The sequence below is a fragment of the Falco rusticolus genome, chromosome 5 (genome assembly GCF_015220075.1).
Source record: "Falco rusticolus isolate bFalRus1 chromosome 5, bFalRus1.pri, whole genome shotgun sequence".
Classification (NCBI taxonomy): domain Eukaryota; kingdom Metazoa; phylum Chordata; class Aves; order Falconiformes; family Falconidae; genus Falco; species Falco rusticolus.
The window spans coordinates 86,374,722-86,391,077 of NC_051191.1; the positions used below are offsets into that span (position 1 = coordinate 86,374,722).

The window sequence follows — 16,356 nt, forward strand, 5'->3', positions numbered from 1 at the left end:
CCCTAGCTGTATTTTCAGTAACACTTTCTCCCATGACTTTATGTACACTCAAAACCAAAACCCCAGCAGCTAAACACCCACAGCCCTGAGGAATTTCAGTTCTCAATCTCAAGAAAAGCTATTGTCCAAACCTGCCACTGCATCCATAGGCTTCTACTACCACATTCTGATTTAAGGACACAAATGCAATAAAACTAAAACTCAAGAGAGAGAAAGAAGTTGAAGAGTTTGCACTACCCATTCCTTCACAGATACTGAAGGAGTCATATAGGCATCTGGAAAACCAGCAGATATTGTCTCTGGTAAATCTTATTTCGTAAGACTCCCCACTTTCAATTTGCATTCCTGTGCTTTGCACATAGTTCCATATAAATTTATAGCTCCTCTGCACTGTTGCCCATAGTTACACCCGGTATTTACAGGTAAACCTGCAACACTGTTTGTCCATGGAGGTAAACAAGAAAGGAAGGAAAACAGTACGAAGGAAAGTAGGAAAACAATTCTGCACTTACTCATCTGTAGTTGGTGGTTACATCTTAGGAATAGTTGCTTTAAAATACAAGTTGTTGAGGTTTGATTTAAAAATCTCTGTCAGTTTTGACATGAAGGTGAAAGTATTGCTGTTGGCTCCAGAACAATCTGCATATCTTATCACTAAATAAAATGTCTGAGGTGTGCACCAATCTGATGAAATTATAAACAAGAGTCCACACAAGCACACATGCCTTCCTGTTTGATTTCTGTTCTGTTCACTCCTCTATAATAAATTATATGATCATCTCATTCTAGCTGGAGGTTTAACTGTGCATGTAAAAAGGAAAATGATAGCAGTCTATTCTTTTTCACACTTCATAGCTGAGAACCTGGCAAAATTGTGGATCTTGGGAACAAGCAGCGAAGCTTATTTCATTACCATCTACCTCCTCTTTAATTGCCACAAAATTGGTGGAAAAACCCATGTATTTATGTATTTTTAAAAGTAATTTCCCACACTGAAAATAAATAAATGAAACTACACCTCTTTTGCTACAAAGACTAATATACACGCTTAACTTTATGTACTGCAATTAATCTCATCTATGTCAACAGGATTACTTATAACACTGTAAGTGAAATACATGTGTAAATCCTTGCAGAGTCATGGCCTGAATTGCCAACAACATTACGAGGCACAATTAAATGCCTAGGCCTAGAACGGCCATTCAGAAAGATTAGGAAAAAAAAACACCTTTAGGCATAATAAGTAACAAAATCTACTCCAAGGAGTGGCTACGGGAGAAACTACTAAGGAGTCACCTTCCATTAGGAAATTCACCAAATCCTTCCAGGAATTCACCTTCTTCCTCTACCAGTTATCACCTTCATTCACCACTCCTTTCTCACTCATCAAATACCTTTCTCCCTGTCCACACATCTGCTGCTGCCCCTATGTGATGAAGGAGACAGGAGATACATCTTAATCCTTATTCTTTTGTGCAGTGAAGTAGATGAAAGCAGAGTCTGCCCCTTATACTAACTAGCAGAGTAACAAACAGCTCATGTGCTAATTAACAGGGCTGCGTGTGCAACTGCACGGTTTAAAAAACTTTGCGTCTTAACCTGCTGCTGAACTGTTCCCATGCTAGTGTCTCACTGAAAAAATTATTTGCCAGTAAACTCTATGGACAATCCCTAACCTGTTAGTGGAGTTTGTTACAAGAAGCTGCTCATCAAAACATACAAACCGGACACCTAAATTGCCTAACTCTGTCTCCTGATGAGTAGCTTACCACCTGGTTTCTTCTGCAAATACTCATGAATGCTGCATCAGAAGTTACTCTCTGTAAATTATCTAGTTTTTGACTGAAATCCATGGCTTCCACAAACACTTCCACTTGTAAATTAACTCAGTCAGAAATATTAACTAAAATGCCAGGAAAACAAACTCAATCCTTTAAAAGTTCAAATGACTATTTGTCACGAACATTTCACCTCTACTAATGAACTGCAAAAATGAATGATAGAAAATGCAAAACTGTATTATGTTTAGCAGTTAACATTTTAATAAGGAAGAGATTAGCAATTTTTAATACCTCCAGTGCTTTGTTATATACAGTAGCACAATAACTGAATATTTTAATTGCTAATTATTTAGACCTCATTCAGTTCTCACTCAGGCAAAACTCCCATTGAGGGACTCTTGCCTGAGAAAAGAGCTACAGGATTTGTTTTACTGTAATATGAAAAAACTTTATATATCATAAAAACTATCAAGTTATAGTGAGACAAAAATCATTAAATCCTTAGCAATATTAAGCCCTACTGTAAGTCCCACTGACTCTTAACGCCACTGTTTTCATATTAAGTAAAACAGATAATTGCGGTTTACCAGTTGTAACTTACCTGTATAATTTATGCCCAGATATGCTGGTGCTCTTATAGAGGTCTAATCATGTTTTGAGTCATCTTACCGTATCCCTGCTTCTCTCCTGTGGGAAATCTCAGTTCACATGTGATAAGGAAAGAGCATTTCCAAACAATTACAATATCAACACCTTCAGAAACCCCAAAACTTGCATTTGGTTTTACCTTTTGACTTTGGACTCCAAAAGGGTTAAGAGCAGCTCTCAACACTTCTTTCTTATGCTGCTGTAAAGAAAAGAAATGCTTATGGTTAGGGATCTGCACACACAACACCTTGAGTTTTCGTAACAGTCAAACAGCTAGGCGCTCAGTGGGGGAAGTGGGTAGAACGCTGTGTGTATATATAAATTTATAGCTATCCAAATGAAGACAAGCAAACTCCGACACGTTGACATTTGGTACACAGGTGATGAAAAAAAAATACCTACATGTACTATTATCTGAAATGTCATGACATACACATCCTTCAGAGCAAAAACTTATACAGCTAAACACCAGTTAATAGGGAGCAATTTCCAAGACTCCATGCTTAAAAAAACCACCCAAAACCAAAATAACTCAGGTTTTCCATTAAGCGGTTTCATTCCTGTTAGAGGTAAAACAAATGGGTGTCACCACAGAAGTTTTCCCACTCATATTTGCCATTCAAATGCATTTGTGGAAAAAGTTCCAGGTAAGTACTCTAACAGGTCAAGAGTTTGAAAAGGTTCTCTTTTTTCTTTTTTTTTTTTAAATGAGAAATTGTGTATAAAAACTTTGCATCTTTCAACTATAAATGGCTTTAATGACTAAAACGTTCAGAAAACCTCTCTATAGGCTGCGTTTTGAAAAAAGAACTAAAAGCAGACTTAGTACCATATACAGCTAATTACCAAAATGTTCAGGACTGGCTGCCAAACAGCTGAGGAAAGAATAAGTATTGTGCAGGCTGAAAATAAGACTTGGGCACTCTCCTTCCACCAGTTCAGAACATGGTTTAGGGACCTTATGGGATTAATTTCCAATTCCCATTATGAGAGGCTCCCTTAGATGACAGTGCTCAAATCCACCCCAGCCAGGCTCCTTGCCTCCTCGCAGGAGCAGCGGGATCCCTTCATTCCCCTCGTGCTGACCCTCCACCCAAGAACCTGTGTCCAAAGCTAATGCCAGCTCCGGTATGGTGGGGCCGGGCTAAGCCTACTGGATTTCTTAGATCCTTTGCTGGTGAGGGGTTTTCTAAAGGTATCTGCAAAGACATTTTATCACTGAGATTACAGGTAAAACCAGACTGCTTAACAGAAAAGAACTGATCTTTGAGGCACCCTTACTCATTTAGAAAGGACACAAAGTATTGCTTTCTCAAATGCAGAAGATGTAACGCCAGCAGGCTTTCAGCCTGCGTGGTTCCATGTCTGACTTCCCAGCAGTTCCTGGCTACTACAGGGATGCTCCTGTTGCTTTCTCAGAGACACGCTCGCAATTTCTTTTCAGATCTGCAGCCTTTCTCTTACTTTCTGGGTGCTTTCCACCTCTGATCACCACGATCAAAGGATGCCCCAGCTTCAGTATCATTTTTCATCACCATCTAATTTCCTTATGGTAATCCCCCAGCCTACGTAGGTCAGCCCCGAGTGCATGCGGCATGGGCTGTTCGGCGGCAGCTTCCAGCGTTTTCAGGGAAGGTTTATTTTGCTCGAAGTAAGGCTGTGTAGCATGTGCTTCGCTTTGGTAAGGTCTGCAGTTGCCTGGACAGACACGTGGGATGGCAGCTGTTAGCACTTTCCAACATTACACAGCCACGGTCTGGAACAGCCTGTCAGTTCTGCACAGACAATGAATAAAGCAAAACAGAAGGCCTAAAATATTGAGTAATGAGAATGGGATTTTGACCTTTAAATGCTGTTAGATGTACCGCACGAGGGTATGTTTGATTTAAGCGATACTATTAGGGATGAAACTGTGCTGTTTGCCGAATGTCTAACTCATCTAACCACCGAACCACCCTGTCCTCGCCGGCACACCGTGCTGCAACAAGCGGTGACTTTGCTGAGCAAGCCCAGCAAGAGAGGCTGGCACCGGGGAACTGCTGATCAGGTTCTCCCACACTTTCTCCCAAGGTGAAAGAGGCTATTTTCTATTTTAAACCCACTGATCAGTCAAGCCTGCGGCAGCGCTTAGAAATTACCTCCTCAAGCTCTGCAACAGATTAAATCAGAGTCGAAAGTCGCAGTTTCTCTTCTCCGACCTACTGGCATTTGAAATGTTGTACAACTACCCACGCTGTACACAGCTGTCCTTTGTCAGTTGTGCTTCTTGCCAGTTAATGTTATACAAGAGTCTCTATAACTGTTACAGTTACTTGATTTTCACAATCACTGATCTACCCTTTCTAAACACTAGAATGCCCGAGTTTAATTAATGGCAACATTTCTGCCACAAAGTTTTAAAAACTAATTTTATATATGATTTAAATTTATCAAGCCTTATACTTGCGATGGTCATTTGTTGGACCAAGACAGCTACTAGAGCGTACCATAGCCAAAATTACAGGCCATTAATTTGTTTTTCAATTCCAACCTCCACATTTACATTTCATGGTTTCACTTCGATCAACAGCTTATCGGTGATTCAAATTACCTCATATCAAGTAATACCCTCTAAATCTGATGCATTCATATGATATCAAGGAAGTGAAAAACGACAATGCAACTCAGGAAACCACTTTTGGCGTCCACCTCAAAGCAAAGCCCACGTACTACGCAAAGGTGAATACTCCACAGCACAGGCTCACAACGGTCTTACTGACCTCAAAGTCACAAATATATCACATTCCTCAAAGAGGTTTGAGGTAGATCACGGCAATCTCCTAGAAAAAAATTGCTTTCAAGGATGAAGTAAATTAGGTACACTTAGTAGCTCTGCTTCTTAAAATATCTAACCAGCACAAGACCTACAACTGAAATCAGAAATACAGAAATGGATAACTTAAACAGTCGTAAATTAAAAACGCTTCTTCTGTTATGCCCATTGCTTGTACCATAACAACAGCATACTGTGCTGCTGTTCAAATGCAAACAAGAAAGAATTATACATACTTGTTCATTTTCTTATGTTCATGCCTTATAAACTGCATGGCCTTCTGACATTTGCTATCAATGAAAAAAATCCTCTTCAGTGAACTATCATCAGATCAAGTGAAACTGAGATAAATACATTCTGTTCAAGAATATGTAAAGAATGTGTCCATTTTATTTACATTTTCTCTCAAGGTTATGGAGCTTTCAGGGTGGGGGGAGAAAATATCATAGGATGATAACTGTGAGGATCTTCTATTTTTCAGACTCTGTATTTAAAGAACAAAATTCAAAGAGTAATATAAATTATGTTAGCATCACTCCAGTTCAATTCCTTCCAAACACAGTCATCATACATACAAACTAAACTCTGGTAGCAAGTGGATGAAAGGAATCACTGTTGATTAATGCTAAGAATATAGAAGCCAAAAGGATTTCAGACAATGATTCACTGTGAGACTACCAGTAAATCTCTTGGTCTCTTTTGAGATTCAGTCAACCTGGCACGAACATTCGGTGAAGTATGCCCTTAGCAAAACGGACAATGCATCACAGCAATGCTTTTTTTTAAAAAAATAAAATTAAAAAAAAACCAACAAACTTCTGTGTGAATTTAATGCTTATAGAAAAGCATAATCCGGCAGACTTAGAGCTTGAAATCCTCTCATTTCCAGGACAGTACTTCTAGCAGCAGAACAGCTTGACTTACACAGGCTCAGCACTACGCCTCAGCCTTGAACTGAGGGACCGTGTTAAAGTGGTCATGTTTGACTCTGGTTCAGCCTCTTGCATTGGATTTAACAACCACAGAACAATTACTATTGACTGTAGTAATGTTCTGTGTGATATGGACTTGGGTCCACTGAGAAGCAGAGTTGAGATCTCCTTAACTTGTTTCAAGAGTCAAGCTTGTCTGACGGCTGAGTGGTGGGGGGGGGGTGGGGGGAGAGGAATAAATCAAATGACTAGCATTAAATTCCACGATAAAGACAGATGCTGGAGAATTTTTAAAGACAACTGCCCAAAGTAGACCACTGACCTGGCCTGCAAGTATCAGACAATGAACTGTATATGAGCTGGATTTTCTGAAGTAAAGGAAGCTTCACACATACATGGGAAAAAATTAAACAGTGTTACTGTAGCATACTTAACACATGAAAAAGTCTTTCAGAAAATAATTTAAGTTCTCTGTGCACTCCTAATGTCTATTTGAAAAGTACTATCTGCCCATACTTATCTCCATAGGAGACTTGGATTAACTGTCTAGGACCAGGATAAAACACCCCTTGAAGGCAACAGTCAGGTGATGTAGAAAGGGGGACATCTGTGTCACTACCTGCCGGGTTAGCCTCCTCTTAACTTTATGTACCATGACTTTACTTATAGCGAAACCATCACCTAGAACATATGAAGCAAATGGCATTTTTAATATTAGAGGTACTAGCAACTAGCCCGGGCCCTTCTTCAGAAGGAAATACCAATGCAGACGGTGAATTAAAACACACCATGGTAACAGATGAAGACTTCAACTGTCAACAAAATCAGGCTATTAATTCTCACATAAACAGTCTTTTTAAATCTTTGCTTTTTAATATACAGTCCAAAGATCACTCTCACTTTTCAGCAGCTTTTGTCTTTTAATGCCAATCATTTCAACTGACTTTTCTCACTACCCTGTGCTTTTTCTCCCCTTTGGAAAAGGTGAGTGAAAATATCAAATGATATCTTACTCTGCCAAGACCAAAGGAACAGTTCAAACAGTCAAAAAAATCAGGCAATGACTTTGCTTAAGGCAGGGAGGGAATGTGATCAGCAGTGGGGTGGATCACTGCCTGGCAGAGGAGGGAAAAAACAAATTCAAACCCAAATCTCTTCTCTTTCTCTGTTTCAGACTATGCTCAGGTCTAGGCTATGTAAACAGCAACTGAAAATTGCTGGATGGAAAACACAGAATTATTTTGCTGCTCATCACGTTCTTTTCTCAAGCAACAGACACTGAGATTCAAGGGGAATCTGGGACACTACTGGCCTGTTTGTCACCACTGAAAGCAAAGGTGACCTGACTGATACGCTGGGACTAAACTAGCACCCGTTCACAGGATGCAATCACCTAATGGATGGATCTACACGTGTCTGGGAGAGCAGCTCACGCTGCTGCTGGCCTCTGTACCTCCTCACACAACAAAAAAGATTTCAGACTTCACGGCCATCAGCTTACAACCTTTCCCCAGACTGTAGCTCACTGACACAAGAAAACAGATACACAGTGTGTCCGTTATCTGATCTTTTCCTTCGAATTTCCCGTCTATTTCTGAAACAGAACAAGGCTGAAACTTTCCTTTGACTGAGATGAACCAAATGTCACCTCATAACAGACGACTCTGTCCCTGGTCACCGGCATCACAAAGTAGGAATCAAAGGTGCTACTTTCTTCCAAAAAATCATTATCACCTTTAAAATTTAATTCCATCAAAGCACTAGAGACTAGTCTGGGGCAATGCAGAAGGGAAGCGAGAGATGACAATTCTCCCTCCTCTCCAGAGACTACACATCCCTACAGATTTTGCTTCCTGTGCAACGCTTAACTCCTTGATGACTTTTCTCTCATGATCTCCTCCCTGGCAGAAACTTCTTCAAATTTAAAAATAAGAACATGAGCCAAGTAAATAAAAATAAATAAATAAAGCTCAATGTCTATAAAAAGTACACAGACTAACCTGCTTAATTATTAACAAGTAAACACAACAAATTCTGAATTATTTACTTAATCTTTTTCAGCTACAAACCTCAGACTTTTAGAGCATGAAATACATGCTTTATTTTAGGACACAAAACAGACATTTTATAGGGCTGTGGACTTTTTTTTTTTTTTTGAGGTGAGGTTGTTTTGAAGAATACACATTTCTTATTAACCCCAAAATACCTTCCTTTCACTGAACCCTGGTGGAATTTTAAATACAGAAATGAAAGTTTTAGTATAAAGATCCTGTATTCACGTGTTCACTAGTGAATGAGCCAGCTGTTTCTGACTTGCAACTGAGCGAAAACAAGACTCCTGTGAGGCATATGCACCCTCTCCTGTTTCTGTACCTCCGCTAGGGAGATGCTACATGCAGAGGGAGAACCTGGTGATGGCTCCAGTCCCAGGTACAATCCCTTTTTTTTCTTTCTTTTTTTTTTTTTTTCCTTCTTTTTTTTCTTTTGAATAAAGCTACCCTGCTGAAGTAACATCCTCTGTGCCAGAAATAAAATAAAAAGGTCACAATGCCACCGGCCTCTGATGATCCAGTAAGATGCTGTTCTAGGTCTGACCTCCAGCTGAGTCTAACTTTATGTTCCTCCTCCCTCTGACACATCATTCTGCGTAACCCAGCGCTGATGTGACGCAGCCTTCCCTGGCGATATGCTGAAAACCAGGGAAGTGCCAGATTCCTTGCTGGATGAAACAGCCACATTTCTATACCTGCCGAAGTTAGCACATACCGTTGGAAGGCTCCAGGATTCAGTAACGTGAAACAACGGCATCTCCTCCTCAGTAACCCCAGGCCATCATTACCATCCAGAAAAAAAATTCTATCATCATCATCACCACAGAAAGAATCTGGTTGTGAACCTCAGACAATTTTTCTTAACTAGCTTTTCTTTGGAAATGATTCTACATTGCTTTTGAAGCCCTGGATTAATAAAGACATATGCATATAGGCTGAAGCTGCACATATGAAACATGCCACTAAAAATCTATTCTAAAGTTTCGCATGCAAGCAGATGTCTCCACAAGAGCATTACGATAATATTTAACAAGGTATTCACATACTACTATTCCCTCATCATTGCTACAAATGCATACAAATATGACATCTGGTAACGTATTTATTAATCTACTCTTAATTGTTGCAACGGTCCAGCATAATCTGTGTTTTTTCCCTGGGTTTAGATCTTAAAAATTTTGCCAATATTTATGTACTATAATCTTTTTGCTTACCAAAGCCTTCCAAAGGTGCAATTCAGGAGATGAGACAGTTAATCACAGAGCTGGCTTAGCCTCTAATTTAGGTGGCCTACTTATGTTAGCAACATTTTATTAGCACGTTATGCTGTATATTTAATATTTAGTACACTGTGTGAAAATGGTTTACTGTGTATTGCTCACATAAATGACTTAAAAATTCTGTTTGACACACAGAGAACAGTGTGTAAGTAATACATGTATTTCTAAGTATACCTAATGCTACAGAAAATAAGGATAAACAAAAGACACGCAGAGAAAACACTAAAAGATATCTCATAATGAAGTTAAAGCCTAGGTTATAAATACTTTGGTAGACCAAAGATGCAGAATTAGGGATATATGCCCAATGCCCATTTCTCCTTTAATTTTTGGGTTCAAATCTTCCTCTGGAAGCCGCAGCAGACATCCAGCTGAAGGAAAAGGCGACTTTCTTAATTGTTGGAGTCTCACAGTAGAGAAAAAGCATACAGCAAATCCTCCCCAAACCTTTTGTATTTTACCAGACTCAGAAGACAAAGCAGGATCCTTCTTTGAGTTCAGAGGCGCTTTCAGGCCATTCTCCGCAAGGCAGGTAAGTTAGCTACATCCTCATGAGTTACGCAGCCTTTTCAATGTGTACTTAAACAACGGTAGCTGGGAGCCCCAGGGAAGGATGCCCAGTGCACATGAGCAGCAGGTGGTACCAAGGTGCTCAACCAAGTCAGATCCCAGTTTTCGTGGAAGAGCTGGAGAGCAGCTCCAAGCAGGGATCCCAGTTATCTAGCTATAGCCGTTTTGCTTGTGCTGATGTTCAGAAATCACCACCAGAAAGGAGATTTTCGACTTTGGCCCTTTTTTAAGAGGAAAAGTACACTGTTCTTGTTCCTCCTATTTACAAAATGAATCAAGGCTACACCAGCTGGCATTTGTAAGGGCCAGACAAGGGAACTCCTTCAGCTTCACCCAAATTAGGCCGGTGTGAAAAGACCCGAAAGCAGTCCTGATGCAATTCTTACCACCTTGGAAGGGGCAGAGGAAGGGATTTAGACCATCTGCTTCAGCCAGATCCTTCTTAACTTTCAAATTATTTCAGCTGCTTTAGATACAGGTGGCTCTTTTTAGCACATACCCTTGAAACCAGTAGGTATAGTAACTTTTCCTGGGGGGTGAAAAAGGCTTATACCTTAACCCTGACTCTAGCTCTTGATCTCTTACCAAGTGAATCATTCATATTTATCAGAAATATATTCTTCCCAGATCATCTGTCTGGTAAATACATCAGTGTGAAGGAAGGACAAGTTGTTTCCAGTTGCCTCTGAAGCTTGCGATACCGCAGTTAAGAAGGAAAGTCCACCAAAAGGCAAGAAATCTTTGTAATCAATATGGTTTAGCTTTTTATATTTCTTCTGCTGTGTAATTTGTCAATATATCTATAAATCCTTTTATAACAAGGTAGCTAAGACAGATGCTAAGACTTCAATAAATAACAAATTTATATTCTGCAAAAATACATGATCACAGCAAAAGCGTATTTTTCTGCTGGTGAAGTATTTTCAATATTATTACAAAGGACCCTCACTATTTATTATTACAATCCATGACAAAATAGTAGTTCCAAAGCTTTTCTCGGTATCTTCAGTTGATGTTTGTCAAGTGACATTCAAAACCATTTTTATTTTGAAAAACAAAAACAAAACAAAATTGAGCCTATTTCACATTCTTTTTATTCTTGTACTTTACTGAATTTTTCAAAATTATTCCGATACATGTACAACGCTTACATGGCATACCCTAAAATCCCTCACAACAGACAAATTCAGTTCACATTTCCTCTAGGAAAAAACCCACAGAACAAAACAATCTACAAAACCTCTTAGAAAATGTATCTTTCCCCAGTTATATTCAGTGGGGAACATTAAAAATTCAATATTTGCCACTTTGCAATGACTTCTGGACACAAAACAGTCCCTTCATGCTGCAATAGGTTCCTCTAGTCTAAACATAAGGGGAACTGGAAGAAAAGTATACACTTGAAACAGTACTAAATATGACACCCACGATATACTTCCTATCCTCAAATAATTTTTTTCCTTATTTTTTCCTATAATTTCCATCATTCATTACAGATACAGTATTTATTTTTTATAATGATTAATATGTAAAATTTGGTACATAGAAAGCAAGTAACAAAAATGGGTCTAATTAAAAATTAATAACATCACAAAAATAACCATTATATTAATCAATATGAAAACTGAGATATTCAGATCAGTAGGACATTTTTAGTTCTAACATTCATCCTGCTTTAAGGACATGAGGACAGTTGATTTTAGTAAAAACCTTAGCTGAGACACATCAATATACAGTACTTGGAGTAAAACCATCTTGCAAGCTATACTGCAAGCTAGCAGATACCTCCATGAATCTGCCTGTGGCTGAAATAACCTTTAAAAATCAGAAATGCTTATATCCTTTTTTCTGTTAACACAGGGATCAGATTTGGGGATCCAAAAATGCTTGACTTTTTTATGCAGATCTGCACACATCCGAAAAATCTGGCACTATACTCTATGATAGGATCTTGAAGCTCTGGAGTAACTGTGAAGCGGTATTTCAAATAGCTCTTCCAAAAGGAAAACTGGTTAACGCAAAATTAAAGCGATGCCTCGTCCAAGATTAAAAGAGACGACAGGAATGAAAGATATGCTGTCTTGTCTCTCCCACAAAAGAATGACTTAGAGTAACAGCTTCCATTCTATGCACAGAAAGTTAAGTAATGTATTTCATTGTTTTTGCCAAACAAAACCTGGGAAGGAGTTCTCTAAAGAAAACACAGGGTACCTATGGAATCACATGAAAAAATACCATCACTTTCACTCAATCACTTTCCAAGTCCTAAAGGGAACAAGAAAGCCGCAGTACCTCTACAACCAGATTTTGCAAATTCAAGCTTCTTCTCTTTCTCCAGCTACTGGCAAAAAGCACCCATTAGGTACACGTAAAAGCACTAAAGTCTTGCTTTAAACCAAAGCACTGCTGTGTAGCGAATTAGTCTGAGTCGTACATGCTCATCACAAGCCCAGCAGTGAGCACTGAGCCAACAGCTAGAAACGCCGCTACCACGCTCATGCTACTCAGCTTTAGCAAGTCTGTTTAAAATGAAAGTAATATGCTAACGGTTCCCCAACCAGTTATTTGTATCACTATTATAAATAGTTATCTGTTATCAGCAGAGAAGGATCGATACTACATGCAGCAGCTGAAGACCAGCTCTCACTGTTTGATGGCTGAGGGGAGGGAAGGGAATGGAGAGGGATGCTGAGGAGCAGCACTCCGACTGCAGATCCTGCCACCAGGAAGCACAGCAGCAGCGAGCACCCGACCAGCTCATCTATCAAAGAGCAGAAGGATCTTCCAGGGCAACAGTAGTGGTGAACGGCCTTTCCTAGGAATAAATTTGCATTGCAGAACATAGACTCATAGAATGGTTGGGGTTGGAAGAGACCTGTAAAGGTGCTCTAGTCCAACTCGCCTGCCATGGGCAGGGACACCTTCCACTAGACCAGTTGCTCCAAGCCCCATCCAACCTGGCCTTGAACACTTCCAGGGATGGGGCACCCACAACTTCTCTGAGCAACCTGTGCCAGTGCCTCACGATCCTTGCAGTAAAGAATTTCTTCCCAATAACTCATCTAAATCTACCCTCTTTCAGCTTAAAGCCATTCCCCCTTGTCCTATCACTACACGCCCTTCCAAAAATCTTACCACCTTCTTCCATACATGCACAATTTATTCGACCTGCCCATTCCAAAAAGAGCTATGCTCAGCAAACCAGACCTACAAAAAAACCCAAAACGCAGTGGCCTCAACTCTCTCTAGGTAACAGGATGAATGGAAAAAGCTCTCAGTTAACTCAGTGATGACTATATCCATATGCTAATAATGCTAACACTAATAATTCCAACTGCAGGTATTAACCTATCAGTAACACTTTCGGACAATTTTTTTTTAAGGGCATAAAAGTAATATTATTACTTTGCCAAAGTAATATCTTCATATGTATCTACTACCGTTAAGTTAATTTTCCAAACCAGAGCAACCGACAGTATGCATAGGAATGAGACTGATTTGTTAATGTTTATTTTTATGGGGAGGAAGAAGAATAGCTTAACTCTGAACTTTCCACTTTTGTTAATGATTAAAAAGTTAATTAAATATTAACTTTATTAAATTAATAATTTATATGACATTCCTAAAATTTACTTACAACACATACTAGCCAAATCTGTTTGTTGTTTTGGGGGCAGGTGGATGGAGCGGGTGAAGTATTCAGACAAAACAAAATAGTTTCCAATAGAAGGACACAGACCACGTTCTATTTAGCTGAGAATAACATCTATTATTTAGTGTGGAGCAAATATGTTCGGAGGCTAAATGGTCTCTTTCAAGTGACAGAGGGATTTTTTTCCCCTCTTTTTCTTTAGTACAACATGCCCCTGATATACCCAAATGGTTCTATTTAAAAGGCAATCTTTATTAGGTAATTTTTAAAATGGGAATTACGATATGTACTAGCAAAAATTGCTTGGCTGTTTACTTACTGATTCTTTACAGAAGCCAATTATTTTACCAATGGACAAGATGGAATCTGTTACCAAATAATGGGTCTTATATGTTAAATCCCATTTATACCAGAGTTATTTTGTTTCTAGGTCTGGTCACCTAAAAAAAAAAGGGGACAATAAATTGAAGACTGTATCATACTTCAAAATAATAACTGGTGCCCCAAACACTTTCCATCACAAATCTCACTGGCATGATTCCTACTTTATAACTGAGAAAAACCTATCAGAAAAACAAAACAGGGTGAGATAAAGAACAGAAGAAATAAAAGGCTTCCTAACTTCCAGTCTTGTGCTTAGATGATTATGTTGCTGTTTCTGACCCACAGACATTACATCTTCTCATTTTTTAAAGAAAAGAATCCTGAATTTTTAACGTCTCTCTTGCACATTCACCTGTGCATGCGTATTTGTGTAATCCACTACCGTGACTAAAATAATCTGTCAAATTGGTGTCATGTCCATTCAAATCTGGAAGCGAGCGCACAATTTCAGTCCTTAGAATACTGAGTTTATCTGTGTAAGCCCCCTAAAACACTGGACGTTTCCATTTAGCTAAGTCCCTCCAATGCACACACTCACAGAACCCTCCCTGTGATACCACCGGCGGTGCTTCCCACTTACACAGAGCCCTGCCAACTAAAAAAGTCCAGCGTTAACAGCAGGATGCTGTCAAGAAAAAAAGCTTTAACTTATGAACATGTTCGGATTGCCATTGCCCAAAAATCTGAGTAATGTTCCAGATATGTTATGCTAATCTGTTACACAAGATTGTCTGTAATGCGAGTATTTTTTTTAAGGAGTACTGAGGGTGGTGTTGGGGGTTGGATGAAGGCAGGTGGCCAAAGTTATTACTGAATTGAAGAGGATTATTTTAATTATTATTGGACTATTAACCCTCTGCATGGTACTATTTAGCCAGTTTCATTGTGTTTCTGAGTAATATGATTTAAAACCATTGTAATTGAAATTAATGTTGATCACCGAGTATTTGGGAATAAAAATAGATATGATTAGATGTGCAAAGCTCATTTGAATACAGTTTTATGCATAGATTGCGTTTCTACCCACTAAAAAATAGCCCTTAATAATAAGATATCAAGGAAAACACAGTGAAAAATGGTATTTGATGTATGTGATCTGTGTATTCTGGATATACCTCATAATGAATGTGACCAAATACTGAACACGAACTGAAGAACAAACCTTTTGTGTTGATGCAAAATTTGAGTGGCAGGAAAAAAACATAACAGAAGATAAGGGTTTTCATTCACAATGCAATGTAAATTAAAAAACCATGGATACAAAAGAGTAGAAACAAGAAAGGTAATATAACAAACTTAAATTTCATCCCCCCCATCATTACAAGGATCAAAACAGGGGCATACATCTTCATTCTAGTCAGATGGCCACTATAACAATAAATCATAGTAGCTCCTACGAGAAATAAAAATATCAAGGACTCAGTTATGTTTTAAATTGAAACAAAATATACCATAACAACAAAGAAACAAAACAAACCATAAAGTCTATGGGCTGCTTTTTTCAAACAAGGGGCAAAATATACCGAGAGGTAAGGTGTATCTCTCTTTATGTGATCACGTTGCCTTTAACTTCACTGGGAACAGCATGAAGCTCAGAGACTTCCCTTACCAAGCCTATTTTCACTCTAAATAGGTCTTGACGGTGCTGCAGCTGCAGAGCCAAAAAAAATCGAGGCCAAATTTTATGTGGTCATGCTAGTGTGGTGGAAAAGCTTTTGTGAGGATTTGATGTTGTAACTGCATTTGTACATCTGGCCCCTCGCAGACCTTCAAAGACTTAGACATCTATAGATACTTACACGGATTATTAAATGGCCTGTTAGTAGAAGAGGTGGATTCAGGACACTGCCACATTTGAATTCAGTATCTGCAACTGGACTCTGACATTTCATTTGGATACTTAAAGCATTAATGTTATTGCATCCTGTAGACCTATATTAACAAGTTTGATGTAACAGATGGGAGCTTTTTTAAAAAAAAAATGTAAACAGCTGATCTGAGAGCCAGCACTTTCTATAGACAGACCTTACAGTGAAATATAGCACTCTACTGTTTATTCCAAACACATCCCAGCACTGTAAGTAGACCACTTTATACAGTGAAGAAAGACAGTAAACATAAAAGGAACACACCTCAAGAATTTCTCTTCCCACTTTCACCAAGTTTAAATAGAACATTCTCCCTCAAATTCTTTGCTTGTGACCTATCAAAAAAAAAAAAAATTCAAGGAGAATATTGCCCTTTAT

At 38.8% G+C, this 16,356-nt stretch overlaps 1 long non-coding RNA gene across 2 annotated transcripts in view; it reads right to left on the minus strand.

The window, feature by feature from the left end:
- Positions 1-16,356, minus strand: part of LOC119148940 — a 156,945-nt gene that overhangs the window by 93,476 nt on the left and 47,113 nt on the right. The window contains exon 2 of one of the 2 annotated variants that reach the window (XR_005104540.1): positions 2,569-2,625. This is a non-coding gene — a long non-coding RNA (uncharacterized LOC119148940). Of the gene's footprint in view, positions 1-2,568; positions 2,629-16,356 lie in introns of both variants that reach the window. The other variant, XR_005104539.1, reaches the window with a different exon arrangement.